The sequence below is a fragment of the Lynx canadensis genome, chromosome X, assembly GCF_007474595.2.
Source record: "Lynx canadensis isolate LIC74 chromosome X, mLynCan4.pri.v2, whole genome shotgun sequence".
In the NCBI taxonomy this organism is placed as follows: domain Eukaryota; kingdom Metazoa; phylum Chordata; class Mammalia; order Carnivora; family Felidae; genus Lynx; species Lynx canadensis.
Window position 1 is genome coordinate 17,614,279 of NC_044321.2, and position 11,175 is coordinate 17,625,453.

At 40.2% G+C, this 11,175-nt stretch overlaps 1 protein-coding gene across 1 annotated transcript in view; it reads right to left on the reverse strand.

Moving 5' to 3' along the window:
- The window catches only part of SMPX (small muscle protein X-linked), a 69,245-nt gene extending 58,411 nt beyond the window's left edge, over window positions 1-10,834 (reverse strand). The window contains exon 1 of the mRNA XM_030305537.1: window positions 10,733-10,834. The gene's annotated coding sequence lies outside the window, so the exon portion shown is untranslated. The remainder of the gene's footprint in view (window positions 1-10,732) is intronic.
- Window positions 10,835-11,175: the final 341 nt, after the last annotated feature.

The following is an 11,175-nucleotide window of genomic DNA, read 5'->3' on the forward strand; positions in this document are numbered from 1 at the left end:
CAGTCCCTGATTCCTTTGGTACTCTTTCCCCCCACTGGCACTCTTTAGCTGTTGCCAACCCCCTTTAAGTCACTGCTTAAACATGAGTATTTTTATCTGAGGAAAGGAAGCAGGATTATTTCTTAAGACAAAGTCCCCAGCAAAATACAGCACCATTTCTTAATAAAAACCCTCAGGAAAGTTGGGATAGAAGGAACATACCTTAACATCATAAAAGCCATATATGAAAAGCCCACAGCTAATATCACCCTCAATGGGGAAAAACTGAGAGCTTTCCCCCTGAGATCAGGAACATGACAGGGATGTCCACTCTCACCACTGTTGTTTAACATAGTGTTGGAAGTGCTAACATCAGCAATCAGACAACAAAAGGAAATCAAAGGCACCAAAATTGGCAAAGATGAAGTCAAGCTTTCACTTTTTGCAGATGACATGAGATTATACAGGGAAAACCTGATAGGCTCCACCAAAAGTCTACTAAAAGTGATACATGAATTCAGCAAAGTCTCAGGATATAAAATCAATATACAGAAATCAGTTGCATTTCTATACACCAATAATGAAGCAACAGAAAGAGAAATCAAGAAATCAATCCCATTTACGATTGCACCAAGAACCATAAAATACCTAGGAATAAACCTAACCAAGATATAATAGATCTGTATGCTGAAAACTATAGAAAACTTATGAAAGAAGTTGAATAAGACACAAAGAAATGGAAATACACTCCATGCTCATGGATTGGAAGAATAAATATTGCTAAAATGTCAATACTATCCAAAGCAATCTACACATTCAATGCAATCCCAATCAAAATTGTACCAGCATTCTTCTCAGAGCTAGAACAAACAATCATAAAATTTGAATGGAACCACAAAAGACCCTGAATAGCCAAAGTGATGCTGAAAAAGAAAACCAAAGCGGGAGGCATCACAATCCCGGACTTTAGCCTCTACTATAAAGCTGTAATCAGCAAGACAGTATGGTATTGGCACAAAAACAGGCCAATGGAATAAAATAGACCAATTGGAATTGGACCAATGGAATAAAATAGAGAACCCAGAATTGGACCCACAAATGTATGGCCAACTAATCTTTGACAAAGCAGGAAAGAGTCTCCAATGGAAAAAAGACAGTATCTTTAACAAATGGTGCTGGGAGAACTGGACAGCAACGTGCAGAAGAATGAACCTGGGCCACTTTTTTACACTGTACACAAAAATAAACTCAAAATGGATGAAAGACCTAAACGTGAGACAGGAAACCATCAAAACCCTAGAGGAGAAAACAGGCAACAACCTCTTTGACCTGAGCTGCAGCAACCTCTTACTTGCCACATGTCTGAAGGCAAAGGAAATAAAAGCAAAAATGAAATATTGGGACCTCATCAAGACAAAAGTTTCTGCACTGCAAAGGAAACAATCAACAAACTGAAAGGCAACTGATGGAATGGGAGAATATATTTGCAAATGACAGATTAGATAAAGGGTTAGTATCCAAAATCTATAAAGAACTTACCAAACTCCACACCCAAAAAACAAATAATCCTGTAAAGAGATGGGCAGAAGACATGAGTAGACACTCTGCCACAGAAGACATCCAGATGGCCAACAGACACATGAAAAGATGCTGAGCATCACTCACATCATCAGGGAAATACAAATTAAAACCACATTGAGGTACCATCTCACACCAGTCAGAGTGGGTAAAATTAACAACTCAGGAAACAACAGATGTTGGTGAGGATATGGAGAAATGGGAACCCTCTTGCACTGTTGGTGGGAATGCAAACTGGTGCAGCCACTCTAGAAAACAGTGTGGAGGTTCCTCAAAAAACTAAAAATAGAATTATCCTATGACACAGCAATAGCACTACTAGGAATTTATCAAAAGGACACAGGAGTGCTGATTCATAGGGGCACATGTATCCCAATGTCCATAGTAGCACCATCATGGAAAGATTCATTAATTATGGAAAGAGCCCAAATGTTCATCAACTGATGAATGGATAAAGAAGATGTGGTTTATATATACAATAGAATACTACTTGGCAATGAAAAAGAATGAAATCTTGCCACTTGCAACAGTGTGGATGGAACTGGAGGGTATTATGCTAAGTGAAATAAGTCAGGCAAAGAAAGATATCATATTTTTTCACTCATATGTGGAATTTGAGAAACTTAACAGAAGACCATGGGGGAAGGAAACAGGGAAAAATAGTTTCAAACAGAGAGGAAGGCAAACTGTAAGAGACTCTTAAATACAGAGAACACACTGATGGTTGATTGGATGGGAGAGAGAGGAAAATGGGTGATGAGCATTGAGGAGGGCACTTGTTGGGATGAGTACTGGGTGTTGTATGTAAGCGATAAATCCTGGGGATCTACTCCTGAACCCAAGAGCACACTGTATACACTGTATGTTAGCTAACTTGACAAAAAATTATATGTAATAAATAAATACATAAATAAATTAAAAAAGACAAAATCCTTAGGGCAGTCACATTAGGAGACCTAGTTAGTCTTTTTGCTTGGACATGGAAGTAACAGCCCAAAAAACAGGTACAACAGGGAAGAACCAAACTCCTGGTCCCCTGAAACACAGGATGAGCCACATGGTATCAGGCAGCTGGTGAAAAATGGAGACTGCTTCTTGTTTTGTAGCTTATTTATAAAGCCCAAGTAACCTCCATCTTGTTGAAGGGGACCTTGAATCTTTGTAATAGAACTGATCCCAGCTTTGATTAAACACCTTTACTGTGAATTTATAAAGCACCTGAATTTATAAAATGTGGCTGTTGCAAAGCCAAATTGTGCAGAGAAATCTGACTCATGATGACAAACCCAACCAAGCACAGAAGAAACAATCATTTCCTATTCCACTCAGGTTGCTGAGGTTGCTATCTTTTTCATTTATCTTAAGTTTCTTTTGGCCTTAATGCTAATTGTTTCAAATAAGGAGTGAATATAGAATAAACATGGCCTAACTTTTTTTAAATTAGCTATTAAATCCTGTAGGACTAACGTTTCCATTTTCCATTTCCTGTCTTCTGTCCCGGTTAAACACAATTATGAAATGATGTACAGCTTGATTCAATCAGCTCACTCAAAAGATATATATATATATATCTTTTTTTCTGGATAGTAAACTAAAATATATTCATTGTGAAGGAAATGTAGAAACTCCACAAAGGCCAAAGAAGAAAGAAAAATCTCTCACTGCCCCACCAGAGAAATAAACAGTATTAATATGTTGGTGAAGACTACTCCTACACTTTCATATGCATTTATATGTTTTATCCAATCAGGACGATAATATACATATTGCTTTTATGATCACACTGTAAAGTCATTCAATTTCTTTCTCCATATGATTTTTTTTTTAATTTTTTTTTTAACGTTTTATTTATTTTTGAGACAGAGAGAGACAGAGCATGAACGGGGGAGGGGCAGAGAGAGAAGGAGACACAGAATCGGAAGCAGGCTCCAGGCTCTGAGCCATCAGCCCAGAGCCCGACGCGGGGCTCGAACTCACGGACCGCGAGATCGTGACCTGAGCTGAAGTCGGACGCTTAACCGACTGCGCCACCCAGGCGCCCCTCTCCATATGATTTTTAATGACTGTATAGTTTTTGCCAAATGGTTAATTTAGATAGCCAATCTCTAATTGTTGACCATTTGGGTTGTTTTGAGGTATTTTCACTATTTTAACACTTCAGGGAACATTCCTGTACACACATTTGGGCACAACTATGATTATTTCTCAAGGATAAATTCCTAAGAGGAAAGTTTCTGTACAAATGGCATGTTTATTTTATTAAAAAAATTTTTTTCAACGTTTTTTATTTATTTTTGGGACAGAGAGAGACAGAGCATGAACGGGGGAGGGGCAGAGAGAGAGGGAGACACAGAATCGGAAACAGGCTCCAGGCTCCGAACCATCAGCCCAGAGCCTGACGCGGGGCTCGAACTCACGGACCGCGAGATCGTGACCTGGCTGAAGTCGGACGCTTAACCGACTGCGCCACCCAGGCGCCCCAAGGCATGTTTATTTTAAAAGGTATTTTTTTTTTTTACTTTGTAGAACCATCACAACTACAACAAAATGACGATTCTTCTTGTAATTATTTTTCAAATGACTGATTTGCTTTGTCTCTATCTCAAAAATAAAATATAAAATTTTTTTTAAATGTTGTTGGAAAAACTGGATGGCAAAATGCAGTAGAATGAAACTGGACCACTTTCTTACACCATACACAAAAATAAATTCAAAATGGATGAAATACCTAGATGTGAGACAGGAAGCCATCAAATCCTAGAGGAGAACACAGGCAGCAACCTCTTTGACCTCGGCCATAGCAACTTCTTACTAGACACATTGCCAAAGGCAAGAGAAACAAAAGCAAATATGAACCGTTGGGACTTCATGAAGATAAAAAGCTTCTGCACAGTGAAAGAAACAATCAACAAAACTAAAAGGTAGCCTACAGAATGAGAGAAGACACCTACAAATGATATATCTGGTAAAGAGCTAGTATTCAAAATCTATAAAGAACTGATCAAACTCAACACCCAAATAACAAATAATCCAGTAGAGAGGGGCAGAAAACATGAATAGACATTTTTACAAAGAAGACATTCACATAGCTATTGGACACATTAAAGGTGCTGAACATCACTCATCATCAGGGAAATACAAATCAAAACCACAGTGAGATACCACCTCACACCTGTCAGAATGACTAAAATTAACACAAGAAACAACAGGTGTTGGTGAGGATGCGGAGAAAGCATCTGTTGGTGGGAATGCAAAGTGGTGCAGCCAATCTGTAGAACAGTTTGGAGGTTCCTCGAAAAGCTAAAAATAAAACTACCTTACAATCCAGAAATTGTACCACTAGGTATTTACCCAAAGGAAACAAAAATACAGATTTGAAGGGACACATGCACCTCGATGTTTACAGCAGCATTATCAACAATAGACAACCTATGGAAAGAGCCCAAATTTCCATCGATTGATGAATGGATAAAGAATATGTGGTGTGTGTGTGTCTATAATATATATGTGTGTATAATACACACACACAATGGCATATTACTTAGCTATCAAAAAAATGAAATCTTGCCACTTTCAACGACGTGGATAGAGCTAGAGTGTATTATGCTAAGCAAAATAAGATAAATACCACATGTTTCACTCATATGTAGAATTTAAGAAACAAAACAGACGAACATATGGGAAGGGAAAAAAAGAGAGAGGGAAACAAACCATAAGAGACTCTTAATGATAGAGAACAAACTGAGGGTTGATGGAGGGATGTGGGAGGAGGGGGATAGGCTGGATGGGTGATGGATATTAAGGAGGGCACTTGTGATGAGCACTGGGTGCTGTAGGTAAGTGATGAATCACTGCTGAATTCTACTCCTGAAACCAACATTGCACCATATGTTAACTAACTAGAATTTAAATAAAAATTCGAAAAGAAAAAAAGCTAGCTCTACCACTTACCAGCTGTGTGGCTTTGGGCATATAACTAAACCTGTCCTTTTTTAAAGCTTTTTTTAATGTTAATTTATTTTTGAGAGAGAGAGAGAGAGAGCTAACACAAGTCGGGGAGGGGCAGAAAGAGGGAGACAGAGGATCTGAAGCAGGCCTCACGCTGTGAACAGAGAGCCCCATGTGGGGCTCGAACCCACAAACTGTGAGATCATGAACTGAGCTGAAACCAAGAGTTGGATGCTTAATTAAGACACCCAGGTGCCCATAAACCTCTCTGATATCAATCTCCTTCTCCTTGATTATAAAATAAGAGAAGAAAATGACAATTCATAGAAAATGCTCAGCACAGTATCTAGTGCATAGTAGAAGCTCAAAAATATTAACCTTAAAATAAATATTTAACTGAATTGAACCGTCACGAGATTGTAGTTGAATCTACAGTATGAACAACTGTACTTCTCTGAGTAATCTGAACCTAAAGTCTGTGTGGGTTTAGAAGAAAATATTTGCCCGCAGAGTATCCATCATAGCTGAAATGGATAATGTATTATTAAGGGGAGGGAAACTTCTTTTACTTCAGACTCGGCCTCTGTGGGGAGAGGAGATGTAAAGTGTCCCTTCCACTGGAGCAATATGGGTGGGCCAGAAGGAGGGGGACAAAGAGCTGTCCTTTCCATCCCCTCCTTGTGGATACAGGCAAACTACTGGAGGCTAGTGTGTGGCACTGGGCCCACTGAGGGGTATTGATTTGTTCTTTCCAGGAAGAAATGCACATTAGTCATTTTTTAATAGGCTGTCTTGTTCTGGAAGGCAACTCCTGTGACTTTGAAATAATGCACTTGTGTGGTTTAGGTATTGCTTGCTTTGGAGGGAAGGTATGCTGTTTTGATTAAGTGGGTACACAAGAGACCTCTGTTCTCGGTCCCATGATTAATGGAGGAAATGTCCTTAGTCCTGTTCTCTGCCTGTTCCTCGCCTGACTCTTATGTATACCATCTCCCCAGAGCTCGCTGTGACAAATAACTTGTTCTATGGTGCTCTCTTCTCCCATTCAGTCAAGTGTGTCATTCTACACGGGGAGTTGAAAAGTTCCTAGTCCAGTATCACTTGCCTGGCACTGGTCACTTTCCTAAACTTCTGCATCACCATATTATTTTGTCCTCATGACAAAAACCCAGTGAGGTCACATACTGACCTGTTCCACTGCCAAGGGAAGTAAGGCACAGGCAGCAGAAAATGGAGGACAGAAAGAATGAGAGATAGCCACCCTGAAGAAGGAGGAGCCACGGAGGCATTTAGGACCTAATTGATCATTTATTATATAGTCATACTCTATAGCAGATGGTGCTTTTTCTACTAAGAAAAATAGATATATTGAACACTAGGAATGTCAGATACTTAAAAACACTTTTCCCAAAATGTGCTGGCACAACTTTATAGAATAGGGATTCCAAAAAAATGTACTAAATATAATTTCCTATATCTGTGAGTTTATTCATTAATTATCTCTATAAATACCTACTTCATGCTTCTTCAGTATAAGACACACTGGAGAAATGGACAAATGAAGAAAACCATGTGACCTCAAGAAGATTATCATACACAGTAGAGGAGATTTTAAGGTACATAAATAAAACTGAGTATGGCAACTGACTTTAGGTTTTCAGAGGAGGGAGAGGCCTATGAAAGTAGCAAGCAGTCCTGGGGAGCTTTTCATAAAAGGCAGTGTGAGCCTTTATGAAAGGCTGTGAGGAGTTCAGAACTGCATGCAGGAAGAGGGTATGAGACCCCACCAGAGAAAGGAGCTGTCATAAATGAACGCATCAGAAGCCGGGAAGCACAGGCCTTTCTCCAAGTGTCAGAATGACTACAGCTGGGCCTGTTACTAGTGAGGCCTATTTTAGAATGCTTCAGAGAAGGAACATGAAGTAACTTCTCTCATAATGTGGGTTCTGCCCACTTGGTTTATGCGTTGTGCAAATTCAGAGCAGCGTTTGTGTGCTTTCTGAAAGCACTGGTGCAATTCTCTGCAGCAGGGATGTGGCAGAGGAAACTCTCCTAATCATATATGGATGCTAGTTTTAGTATAAATTAGTCCCAGTGAAGCTCACAAATAGGGCCTAATTGGACTTTGCACCTTCTGACTCCAGAAATTATTTGGTCTAGAAGGCTGCTTTGAAAACCACCTGGGGTTTCCAGCCAAGCAGGTTTTGTACCCTCCAAGATGTGTGTTGCTTTGTTTGGTGAGCCTGAATGTGGATAGCTGTACAGTTCTGGGCTGATAGCTCACCTACTCTGGATTTGTCCCAGGCAGCTGTTCTCCTGGCTGTCTTTGCTAGATGACCTTTTCTATTGTTGCTTCTACTCGAAGGATAAACCTGGAAATGAGGTGCAAACTCCCTTCCCAGCAGGCTGTAGGACCGGGGGATTAGGATGCCACCTGGTCTATGCCCTCACAGAATTACTGACCTCAGTGGCCTGGAATGACCTCTGCAGTTATTTTTAAGCCAAGTAGTTGAAAATTAGTCATCACCTAGAATTTAGTATGTGTATCTTGGCTTCCTAACAGAACACTGTGCTCAGTACATATGTAATATATTTACCCTTGGATGCAACATATAATAAAATAGTGCTGTTTTGTAATAGTTACTCATATTATAGTCCAGGATGATGGATCATCTTGAGCTTTAGATGCTCACTTTGGTCTCAAAAGGAAATTGCTTCAAAGATCTTTTCCCACAGGTGTGCTTGGGTCAGGATGGGCCCTTATCTAGATGCCCTCCCTCACAAACCAAGATCCAACAGGGTTTTATCCTATATCAGCAAGAGGGATACAAGAGGTCTTCTAGCTTAGGGGAAGTGTCCACAGGATCAAGACTTGTTAATTTCCAGGTCCTATATTGCCTTCAGGATGACTAGTTTGGCCCCCAACCCCTACTCTGCCCAGCTACTTGGCTCCTGTGGATTCTTTGGTTCTTTACTACAAAGTCACTATTTGACACTCTGTCTCTTGCCTTCCTGGCTAGTCAGTCTCTCTGGTTGTCAGCTCTGTTATACCTTCCCTGGAGCTCCTACAGTCTTTCGACAAAGGGACCATTTACCCAGCTCCTGACCCCTGGTTGTGTCTTCACCATGGACCTAACTAAATCTCAGCATCTTATAGGAGAACCACATGGCCCATTTCTTCCCAACCTTTTTTTCTCTTTCATATGGTTCTGATCCTTGCCTCAGCCCTGTAGACATGGCTACATGTCTTATCTTTGCAAACCTCCACTGCCTGTGTTGGTATAATGACACCATGTCTACATGTAAAATCTTTATGACCCGGCATCCCCACTCGTAGGTATCTATCTAAAAGAACTGATGGGGGGTGGCACCTGGGTGGCCCAGTCAGTTAAGTGTCCAACTCTTGATTTGAGCTTGGGTCATGATCTCATGGATCATGAGTTCAAGCCCTACATTGGGCTCTACACTAACAGCATAGAACTTGCTTGGGATTCTCTGTCTCCCTCTCTCTCTCTGCCCCTCTTCTCTCTCTCTCTCTCTCTCTCTCTCTCTCTCTCTCTCTCTCTGTCTCTCAAAAATAAATAAAAACATTTTATAAAAATAATAAATACATACATACATACATACATAAATACATAAATAAATATATAAATAACTGATGGGGCGCCTGGTGACTCAGTCAATTAAGCATCCAAGTCTTGATTTCAGCTCAGGTCATGATCTTGCATGCAGTTCATGTGTTCCAGCCCTGCATCGGGCTCTGCTCTGACAGCATGGAGCCTACTTGGGATTCCCTGCCTCCCTCTCTCTTTGCACCTCCCCCACTTGTCCACATTCATGTATGCATGTACACATACTCTCTCTCTCAAAATAAATAAACATTAAAAAAATCAAAAAATAGAAGAACTGAAAGTAGGGACTTCAACAGATTTCTATACGTGAATGATCATAGCAGCACTATTCACAACAACCAAAAAGCAGGAACAACTCAAGTGTCCATGGACAGATGAATGAATAAACAAAATGTAGTCTATGCATACAATGGAATATTATTCACCCATAAAAAAGAAAGAAGTTCTGACATGTGTTATAACATGGATGAACTTTGAAAACACTATGGTGAGTGAAAGAAGCCAGACACAAGGGACATATATTGTATGATCACACCTATATGAAATATCTAGAATAGGCATATTCATAGATATAGGAAGCAGAGGGGTGCCTGGGTGTAGTTCAGTCAGTTAAACATCCAACTCTTGATCTCGGTTCAGGTCATGATCTCATGGTTTGTGAGTTCAAGCCCTATGTCAGCCTCTGCACTAATAGTGTGGAACCTGCTTGGGATTCTATCTCTCCCTCTCTCTACCCCTCCTCTGCTAACTCACACACACACGTTTTCTCTCTCTCTCTCTCTCTCTCTCTGTCAAATAAATAAACTTTAAAAAAAAAAGAAAGAAAAAGTGGGGCACCCAGGTGTTGGGTTAAGCACCTGACTTCGGCTCAGGTCATGATCTCATGGTTCATGACTTCAAGCCCCACATCAGGCTCCATGCTGTTAGCACAGAGCCCACATTGGATCCTCCATCCTTCCCTCTCTCTCTGTCCATCTCTCTCTCTCTCTCTCTCTGTCTCTCCAAAATAAATAAATAAGTAAACTTTAAAAATAAAAGAAAAAAGAAAAAGAAATAGGAAGCAGAATAGAGGTTACCAGGGTTGGGGGAAGAGGGAATGAGGAGCTGTTGTTTAATGGGTATAGTTTATACTGGGGATGATGAAAAGTTTTGGTGATGGGTACACAGGATTGTGAATGTTATTAATGCCAATGAAATGTACAATTACAAATGATTAACATGACAAATACTATGCACATTTTACCACAACTTTAAAAACTATTTTTAAAAAAGTCTCTATTAGCAGCCCAGTATGAGTTACCCCAAAAGGGCTTTCGTCTTTTGGTGCCCTGCACTCACTTTGCCTCTCAGTACATTTGTGGAGAGTAGTTGGCACATAGAAGTGCACAGATATGAAAAACAGATGAGCTTAACTAAGGATAGAATTGACCATGCACTAAAGGCTTCGCCATTTCCAGCAGAGTTTATTCAGCAGGACTGCCACAGCCTTGCAGAGTTACAAAGACAAATGTACTCATAAGGGAAAGAGTCAAGGCCTACATCTCTTAAGAGAGCAGAGAAGAGCGGCAGAGTAAATTTAAAAGGAGAGGAGGTACCTTGCATATGCCAGAAAGCAGGAACACAGAGCTCACGGCCCCACTCTCATTCTTCAAGCTTCCTTCTGTATCAGCACAATCATAGGAGAAACCTTGTCCCTGAACAGCCATTCTGTCCCTGGCACCGTTGCTTCCCCAAGAGGGCAGTGTCTCTGGAATTTGTCCAAGAACAAAATGGATTTTTAGGGATCAAAGACTTAATTCACATAAAAAGCAAGGTTTACAGCTGGGAAGAATTACTATGTAGTGCTTTTTTCCTCTCCTTTCTGTAATTTATTTCTGGCGTGTTAGAAAGCCCTAGGGGAAAATTAATGTGATTTGTTCAAAATTAAGACTGGCTGCAGTGAAATTTTCATTATACTCCCCAAACCTCAAAATTAAAAAGACACCATGAGTACTTATAGAAATGTCCCTCAGTGCTCTAAATAATTTCTTTAAGGTGT